We start from the raw sequence: 10894 nt of genomic DNA on the forward strand, positions 1-10894 counted from the left end.
TATCTGGTAATAATCAGATACCTAACGGAAGTAGTTTTACAATAAAAATATATTTTGGTAAATATATTGTATTGAATCGCCTAACTGCTTCCGTATATTTTAAGGGCGATATAATGAATTACAGCTGAATTGGTCGACACTCGCTCAGCGGAAATAAAAATCAGCATGCAAAAAAATATTTTTACATAATTGTTCAAGATGTTATTCCGTTTTTTAAATGATTATACGAATGTATCATCCATAATCTCTATTTGCTAAATTTAATGTTTAATGTTTTTAAGTCAGTCGTCCAAATTAAATATCAAATTTGAAATTTACTGCTATATGTGATATTTAAAACTGAAAGGACTTGTAGAATATTTTGGCTTTCATTAGGTGCAATGCTTTTGGGAATCCTTCCTGTTAATCAATTGACTTTCGTATACTGTGAAAGTACTATAATTCGTGGATACCAATTTTCGTAGATCAGGAAAGAAACACAAGTTCGTGGATTCTTGAATTTGTGGTTTTGAAGATTTCCGTATATACATCAATTGGAATCTACTATTCGTTGTGAACCGAATTTCGTGGTTTGACGTACCCACGAAAACCACGAAAATTGGTACCACACGAACAATAGTACTTTCACCGTAATTATTTTCTGTTGTTCTTTTGAATGAATTCTTAATAATATGCGTAGATATTTATCACAAACGATCTGTTTTGAATTATTTTTACTTCTACACTTACAGACAAAACTGTATATTTCTTGCTATTTTTTGGTATGTGACATGTTACTTTTTTTTAGACTCTCCAATACCTATAATGAGATACGATGTCGAAAGGTTAATGGCCGGTTGTTGTCCAGTGGACATGTTTTAATATCATGTAATTTCAATAATTACCTTCAAGACCTCTGTACTCCAGATTACAGCTGTCAAATTTGCATTAGTACAGTTGGATTTTTTCTCACGGGAATCGATTATATACGAAGCGTACAGTCTTTGATCTACACATAATTCATTCAAATGTGCAGAATAGTTCGATTATCGATAAGAGTTTAAGATAAGTTTTTACAGAGGATAAAAAGCACACATTTTGAGGCACGAATGCCGAATCATTATATACACCGTTTTAACTTTTCATATAACCAATTGAAAAATGATATTGTCTTACAATCATGATAGAAATTAACAGTCCAGTTAAGACTCAAGTTCCTACTACGACAAGTGACATAATGAAAAATATAAATTGAAAATTTGATAAACTGATGATTAAATGACTTTGAACACCTGGGTAGAAAAAATATAAGTGTCAGTATTATCATCAAAATGTCTATCTTTTCATCGTGTTTCCTAGGTATTTAACCAAGGTCAAAGTTGAATGTTCCATCTAAGGGTAATGATTCATTCTTTCAACAAATAAACATGATTTTAAAGGCAAAAAAATAATTAACAAGAATCGAAAACGATTTTGGTACATGAAATCATTCAATGTATGTGTACTTTATTGAAGAAAGTTCTGCTATCGTTTCAAAATGAATACTGAGAAAAATATCAGGACAATATCTTCGGATACACACAATATTTGATTGACATTGTAGATTTTGTGGTTTCCAATACTCCTCTCTATTATCCGTTCTAATCATATTGGTGGTACCTGGGTATGATAAGAATGTATATGCTAACACCAATTAAGTAATATAAAGTTATATCATCTATTTAAATTAGAATATAGGTTTCTTTCGTATATGCATTAAAAGTGATTATTGTCTAAACCCGATAATCGTGTACCCTGTATCACATACACTATATCAAACCCCTAGATCTATATCGCATACACTATATCATACCCCTAAACCTATATCACATACACTACATCAAAACAGGCCTACACCGCATACATTTCATCACACGCCTAGATCTATATCGCATACCCTATATCACACCCCTAGACCTATATCACATACACTATACCAAAACGGGCCTATACCGCATACACTGCATCACACGACTAGATCTATACCGCATACTCTATATCACACCCCTAGACCTATATCACATACATTATACAAAAACAGGCCTATACCGCATACATTGCATCACACGCCTAGATCTATATCGCATACACTATATCAAACCCCTAAATCTATATCGCATACACTATATCATACCCCTAGACCTATATCACATACCCTATATCACACCCCTAGACCTATATGACATACCCTATATCACACCCCTAGACCAATATCACATACACTACATCACACCCCTAGACCTATATCGCATACAATATATCACAGCCCTAGATCTATAACGCATCCTTTAAATCGCATCCCAACTCAAAACACAGGTGTAGTAAACATATTATATTATGAACATGGCAGCCCTTGTGGTGATATAGGAATCTCGGGTTGATACGGCATCTGATACTGTTTTTTAGTATATATCTTCATCTTGTATAAGTAAAACAACAAATATTCACTGTTTTATTGTGACAATTCCTTTTACTTGACACTTTGTCCTCACTTGATCGACTGAGCGGAAGGGCGGAGACAACCTCTGAAAACGGGAGTTTTAACCCTCAGAAGGTTCACATGTATTCCATCCACATCCTTCATGATGAACACAAGTTGAAACATCTTTAAATTTCAATTCCAGAAACTCAGCTTATGTAAGCTGATATGTCAGGACTGAATAATCCTAGGTTTAATGCATAATTATTTTATCCTAAAGAGAACAATATTAATGATTTAATGAAAATTCTTATTATGCTTCAAATCCTGGCCCTAAATCAAAACTGATAAAAGAGAAAAGCTTTCAACTTCACGCTATGATTAGCGCGACATTTTTATTTTCCCGTTGTCAAATATCCATACGTTTTAGTAACATTCTAATTGTGCTTATATTGGATGATGATATTTTATCTTACAACACATTCGTTGTGCTAGGAATGCTGCAATTACACAAACTTCTAATGTGTTGGGCTCAGCAACTCTCACGAAAGTTCCGTGGATATTTTCATGTTGCCAAACAAATGAGAACTTTTACTTTAACATGTAATGACTGAACTGGATGGAGCGTAATTTCCGAATTTGACTTACGAAGATGTTCGTTCTTCTTTCCCTTGACATGATCTTTTAACATTCGATGGGCATTTCGACGGGTGCCTTAAAGAAGCGGAAAGGCCTCTCTCTATCAAGTATATAAGTTAATACTAAGTAATCGATAAGCAATTATCATTTCTTGATATGACATTCAGGATGTGGTTTTGCTTTATATTCCGATTTCTAATGACTCCTTTCTATTTAACATTTCTATAATTTGTTTTGTTTCGTTTTTTTTTTTTTTTTATTTTATGAAAGGAAGAGCAATGCTGATTCATTTAAATTTCAAATTATCTTACCTTAATACGATCTGATAGACCTGCTAATGCTATATGAAATTACCTTTTTTACCAAAAACATAAAAAAAAATTAAGTCAACATGCTTTCAGACTATTTAAATATGTTTACGACTGGCCGGACCTGTAACGCATTTTAAACACTAGAAACATATCATTAAAACTTTAGGAGTGACAGTGTATTTTCAAATTTGGTAAAAATGTTTTTGTTTTTTTTTTAAGAAATTCGATATATACAAATTGCGCGCACCTGGTTGGAAAAGAAGTCGTTTATGAAGCCGTGATAAACACATTTCTTGCTTGCAGTTTTATGGTTGATGTATCACATTGAGCCTGGTAAATATTTGATATAGATGAATTGACGGAGAGACATATTATTTGTCAAACACCTGGGTAGGGAGGATAATCGGTTGTTATTATCACAATAACCTATAACCATTCATTTTGTATCGTAGACACAGAAGAATGGTAACAAGATTTATAAAAATAAAGTGTCATATTTCATGGCGGACTCGGATCCTTGACGTGGTGACTTGTCCTGTTTTCTTCCTTTAAAAATGCCTTTATTTTTATCTATTTGTAATCTGATATTTCGTCAATAAAGGTCGTTAACGAAAGTTACAGAATAATGTCCAATGAATGTAACGAGTACATGTTCTTAAAAATATAACCTTATTTATCTATAAAATCAAATTGAGAACCACCCTAAGGAGGCTCGTGGTTATGAAATTCGTGAAAACTTTGCGAGGCAATGCACAGGTTCCTTAGAGGTTTTTATTCCTTAAATTTGAACATTCTAGCAAATATGTTAGTTTTTACATCATATTTTAAAGTATTTGAATATAGATTCTCCTTCAGTCTCGTGGGGATTACAAGATCCCCACACGAGATATTTAATTTGTAGATTTCAACCGGTCTAAAATTTAACTATCAAGAGTGGAGAAATCTTGTAATCCCCGAGAGCAACGGAGGAGAATCTGTTTCTCCAATGAAATCTGTATAAAATGTAAAAATGTAAAATGGCGGGAAAACTCTTGCAGAAATTTAATCACCGCCCGGTGGTTGAAAGATCATATGTGTTTTTAATCACCTGACAAAATCATATTTTTTTATATTTTTGTTAAGTATATTTAATCGGAAACTGCTTACGTAACTTAATGAGAAAAAAATGCTTTTGATTATTAAAATTAATATAATTCAACCCTTGTACAAGTGCACTTTTACATTGAATGAGAATAAAACCGATTAACATTAAGGACATTTCCGGTGATATAGCAAGAAAAAGAAAAACAACCGTATGTTTTCCGGACGTTATACTTACAAACGTCATTAAGAAATTAATTAAAACGAATGACGCCCTATCAGCTGTGTGTAAGTGGGTCAGGAAATAATTCGAAATTGTTTTATAGACGAATTAAACACGTTGTTCCGATACATGTAATCATCCTTCAATACATTGTACACTTGACTTACTCAAAAAAAAGAATGTTCAATTCATGTCTCGGTATTGACCTCATAAACTCATAGTGTCTTTAGGGATTGGGTAAGATGATACGTATCAAAACCGTATTCAGCTTTGAAATTAGTCCTGAATTTGACGGAGAAGACGTGTCAAAATGATATATAAAAAAGAAATGATCAGACAATCGATCATGAAATATTCTAAAGAATGACCATCATTCTTTTAGTTGCAATTAGACATGAAATATTGTGACAAAGGAAACTAATGTATTCAGTAAAATCCTGTATTGGCGCACTTCTGTATTTTGTATTGTATTGGTTGTTTTTATCACATTTGGGCTACTATCCGAGTGTTAGTCAATAGAATATAATATTATTATATTTGTTGATACCAAAATATGCGCATAACAACAAAGATCTTTTGTATATCTGCTTAGTAACTACTTACTATTTGTAAAAATATGAACTACAAATTGTAACATAAATCGGAGGCGTCTCATATACATTATTTATTTTCCGATGAAAAGGTGTATGTTTGCTTTCTCATGGTGAAACTAAAAATGAGGATTCATATTCAGATTGGTCAGTAGCAAAATGCTTAAAATCACAAATGTTGATGTTTGTTGCTTTGATCTTTGTCAGATTTGACAGAGCAGCTATGAAATATTAATGATATAAATGATCCGATAATTCATATCAATCATTTATAGAGATCGAAGATTAACCTTAACCTGACCACAGGTCGGTGCAAAAATAGTGAGCGACAGGCTTATATGTGAAAATCTTATTTGTTTAGAAACAGGATACAACTCATATAATGGTGAATGCTTTCAAGAACTAACATTGCTCATTTTGCAATGATGCCTTTTCATTTTATTTGCACAATACCACAATTCAAGATGCAAATAAAATAACGGAAGTTCTCGTTAATCTCATGTCAAAGATGGAACACATCAGTTATCACAAAGACATGCTTTCTAATCACTTCCTTACTACGGTTTTTTTTACATTTCTTTATGTAATTAACACATGATGAGAGAGTATGTCATCTATAGAGAGTATCCAGATGCTATCCTCGTCAATGTTTCTTTGCACTTAATACACTTATATATCAGTTAAAAAAGTTTACTTTATCTAAGGATAAAATTGTACTTACTGTGTGATTTGGTTGAACATCAGGACAGTTTTACCACAAGAGAATGCTTTCTTTGAAAATCAACGAAAATTATATCAATGACCTTTCTTTGACGTATTCTTAAGTGATTCCGGTGATAACGAGAAACGTATTACGAACCAGCTTTTGCAACTGCTTAATTTTATTATGTAAATATCAGTCTAAGGTTATGAGTGAAGAGCAATATAATAAAACAAACTAGTCTGATTCATTGGTCCACATTGAAGACGAGAATGAATGCAATGATTCTAATGAACTATGCATATCTTTGAGCAACGCCTCTTGGTGTCCATTGTGGACCAACAATTCTATTATAAAAGTCCTTCATCAGACAAACTTAATGTTGGAAGAACTTCAACTGTGTCCTTTCAACCTAAAACTCCTATTTTTCATAATTGTAAGCCCGCTTTTCTCGCATGGGCTACAGATATACAAAAATATTTAATGTATTACATGAATACCATATAACATGTTATGTCTCTATATTGTATTATTGTGTAATGCCTTATTATGTCATCTGATGAATATTAATGCTGAATGGCAATGCCTTCCTCCGGGACCATTACTGGATTAATAAAAAAAATTGAATTTGAAGTTTATGCATTAGCAGAGAAAATTTTCTTACTAGTTCATCACTAACACTTTGGAAAACTACATTATAACACTGATTTAATTCTAATAAATTACCATAAATATATAATTTGTGAACGTAACATTGCATCAGTTTTATTTTTAAAGGTAAAGATAAATCGTGTCATTACATGTTCTTCCTTAAATACTAAGTATAGTTATGGGTTTATTTGTCATACAGTTTTAAAATGTTAAAGTACTTTTAAAAACACGTTCATTTAATATATTAAAAATCTGAAACCTTTATACTTGTGATTAAAAATTTTAAAAATGAAATCAGACTAATAAGTGGTATTTGTGATTTTCATGGAACCTCACCATTTGTTTGATCCATATGGTAACTAAACCAATAAAGTTATTTTATTTTTATCATTATATTAATAATAATAATGAGAATAATAATAATTATTATTATTATTATTATTATTATTATTATTATTATTATTATTATTATTATTATATAGCCATAACTAATGAAGATAAATTCAATTTATTTGTGTAACGACTATTCCAAACTTATCCTACCCTTGTTTTCCCTAATAAATCACCTCCAATGAATGATGTTTATCCATTGCCTCAAGTGTTTTGCACTTGAACCAATTTGTTTTTATTATAAGCACTAAAATTGACCCAATTCTCTCATTAGATTACGTCACGATTAATTTCATAGATAGGTCGTGTTATAACATGTTTTTTATATGAAATGTAAAAATAGAAAAGGGAAAATATTCTTCTATTTATACACTAAAGTTGTCATATACACAATTCGTTGTCATGTGCATTACATTTCTCATTTTTATAGATTTATTGATATATTCAGACACATATCAATCAAGAAGTTCTTTTTTGTCAATTTAATACAAAGGAAGTTTCAATAACTCGTTTCTTCTCTATCGAATGCATTATTCATTTATGATTAAAATATTTCATTCTTCTATATTTTACTTAGAATTACAGCTACCAGCCGCTGGTAACATTGCTAGTGTAACAATCTAGGTGTATATTTAGACCATAATTATATAATTTGGTATCACAATATATGATCTACTTTATGACCATTAGATCATATCAATTTAACACTTTAATCCGAAAATATACTAATTTGAGAACTGTACAAAAACCAAAAACTTCGGATTTTTTTTCCTTACATTACTTCATTCTTCTCACAATGATTAACGAATATTATTTCAGTTTAAGAAAGTAACACATTTGATAGAAGCATGGTGAGTCTATAATTTGTTATATATTTTGCATGTGCATGTATCAACAAATGTCCATTTATTCATTTTCTTTCCAGTTTATTTTTTTTTATTTCATGGCAATTGAGTTCACAACCAATGTTCCCCTTAAAAAGATGTAAAACTATACATTAAGAATGAAATAGATTTCAATTTCTTTTCTCTTGACTATTTGAAAGCTTTGAAAAAAGACTGAAGACAATACTTGTGTAAAATAAGATTGTTTCTAAACCTTTTGCAGACGTTCATAAACTGTTTGCAAATTACAGACTCAATTTTTTTTTAAAATTCCGTCAGCATGGACATCCAACATAAAAGTTCAAGTTTTGGTCATGCACACGACAACGCGAATAATTTTAAACATCAAATCATGTTTATACCTATATTCGCTCGTCCTTTCAGGGAAACATCCTTGTTTACATCAATGTCAAAGCCACATTTGACATAGGTCGCCCTTCCATCGGACAAACTATTAGCTTCCAAATGGCAAACACAATCTAATGTATATGTAAACTTAACGATCAAATTCAATTTCCGTTGTGTTTATGTCCTGATACAAGTTTTGATGGCCATGTCTGACCAGTCACTGAATTAAATGTACGTACGTTTGATCTCTATGATTTGGCGTTTTTTGCTATAGTACACGCTAAATATTTATTCTGTTATCTGGAGAACATAAGTTTACTATTTGTATGTGTGTTCTTTTTATTCATTTTGTGTTGTGTGAGTAGTTGGTCGTCTTTTGTCACTTTGGTGTTATTGCCATCGGTTTATTGAAGAATATCACTTCCTTCCTACCTTCAGAATTGATACGTCTTGTTTTACTGTATAGTTAAAATATACATTTACTTGTTTCTTCTTTTATAATTAATTTTAAAACCCTGTAAAAGAAAAGAAAATATAGATAATGCATGTATAAATTTATACGGCTAAGTATGAAAATTATACTTGGTTTACATGGATGCATAAAAAAATGATTTGTTTGTTTGTTTTCTAATTTACAAGGGTAGTATATGTACCTTATAAATTTTTATTGTGTTATATCATGCGAGACCCTGTTGTTTCGAAAAAAATTTGCCCACAACAGACTTCGGCATGTCGAAGGAAACGACTAAGAGTACTTATGACGATTTTCAGTGATCACATGGTAATTTAGCAATGTTTTAAGGTGTTTACACAAGGTGGCTAGATCAAATAATCCTAGTTCCGTGTGTTGCAAGGCCATAGAAAATCTGATCACAGACCATGACGGTACCATAGTGTACGCAGAGCACCAAGCACCAATCATGTACATAAAAGACACCATCGTTAGACTAGGGTCCATGTGGCCGATATATATAAAGGGGACACAATTTTTAAACTTACCCATTTGTCTGTTTTCATGAAGTAAAGTTGAAACTTGTTTCCTTTATTTCCCATTATATTTTGATTTCTGTTTCTGTTTTGAAAACAAAATCTGTGTTTTAAGTTGTTTTCGTTCTGATTACGCATGAAATATTTGCGGCGGCTGGACACAATGAAGCAGACAACAATCTTTGTTTGATAATTACTTTTCCCCCATCAAAGCAAGATGCATAAACGAACAAGGGCATAGTAAGTTTCATGTAAACGATTATCAAAAAAAATGTGTGTTGTGCGCGGGGTCACTGGTTGTATTTCTATTTGCATATTTAGACTTACAATTTATATGAAATATAACCTTTTGACAATGCACTTATTTATTGTTAGTCTCTGTTTTCAAATTAATATATGTGTGGACCATCTTCAACCTTTCATAATGGTTCGTCATTTCTGACTATTACACGGAACGCTTATACAATGGTATAATAATTCAGCGTAGTTATCTCCGTCAATACCATTCTCACCGTGTAGTTGTACTTCTACATGGAATGCAGGTGTATATATCTCTGTTTTATGTGATACATATTGCATTCCCGTGAGAATATAAGATTTTGTTTTCCAATTTTCTTACCATGGGCAATACCTAAGCACGTGTATAAAGCCTTTTTAACGTAATAAACCTTTTTTTTATTCAGCACAAAATTTCAGTTGACCAATGTGAATATTTGAGATTCCCTCAGTTTACATTTAACTTATTGAATGAATGAATGAATGAATGAATAAATGAATTATTGGAAAACATAAATATGCTATTGCAAACATACTAGATCGACAAACAAAATACAGATACAATGTAGACTCGAATACTCTGGGAAAAAATCAGCAATTGAATTTTGATATACCTGTTTCTATACTATTAATCGGAAAGACGACAAAATTACTCAGGTGTTATAAAACTAAAAGGTAAAAAATTACATAACATACTTTGCACTAGTATTTGAATCCATCATTACAAAACCGCGGGAAATGACCACGTGGCTTATTTTATTGTTTATTCATGAACTGTTGAGTAATTAACAAAATAACAATAATGAACATAAAAAAAAACAAATTCTGACAAAAACTTAACTTTCATTAAAATATAGCTGTTTTTCAGGTGTTCATTTGGGTCATTATAAATATTATCGCTTTGTAACGTGATATGAATTCTTGAAAATGCATTAATATTTCCACAAAAAATACAGGGGCCTGATGAATGTTCTTTACCATATAAAGTTAACTCAAGTAATAATACTTTTTTTGGAAAAGTAAAAATTAAAGGTTTTACTACCATGAGGGATTAACACTAAAATGAAATTGTTGCTCCTCGGTGTTCTTAAAGACTATTAAACATTAGCTTGTTCGACAACCCTTAGAATATATGACAAGATTAAGATACACATGCAGTTGTTCTCAAGTGAATCACAGCTACCTCGATTATTTACACCTATTGTGGAGATCACTACTGTGTAATGTAATATAATTAATTTCAATCCACCGAGACGTATCAAACTTAAATTCAGTTGGGTAAGTTGGTATGTTCTCTAAAACTCTGATATAGAATCAAGTATTTCGTGACTTTGTTTTCGTTATGTATGGACTTTTTTATTTTCACATTTAGTTCATT

The 10894-nt window shown here is 31.3% G+C and overlaps 1 long non-coding RNA gene across 1 annotated transcript; it reads right to left on the minus strand.

The window, feature by feature from the left end:
* Positions 1-1445: 1445 nt before the first annotated feature.
* Positions 1446-5132, minus strand: LOC148614892 (uncharacterized). The gene is made up of 2 exons (XR_015923791.1): positions 3388-5132; positions 1446-3176 (listed from the first exon to the last, which is right to left on the minus strand). It is a non-coding gene; the product is annotated as an uncharacterized LOC148614892 (long non-coding RNA).
* Between the last annotated feature and the right edge of the window lie 5762 nt (positions 5133-10894).

The sequence above is a fragment of the Perna viridis genome, chromosome 6 (genome assembly GCF_037379345.1).
Source record: "Perna viridis isolate PV_CMFRI_1.1 ecotype Kerala chromosome 6, ASM3737934v1, whole genome shotgun sequence".
Lineage (NCBI taxonomy): Eukaryota > Metazoa > Mollusca > Bivalvia > Mytilida > Mytilidae > Perna > Perna viridis.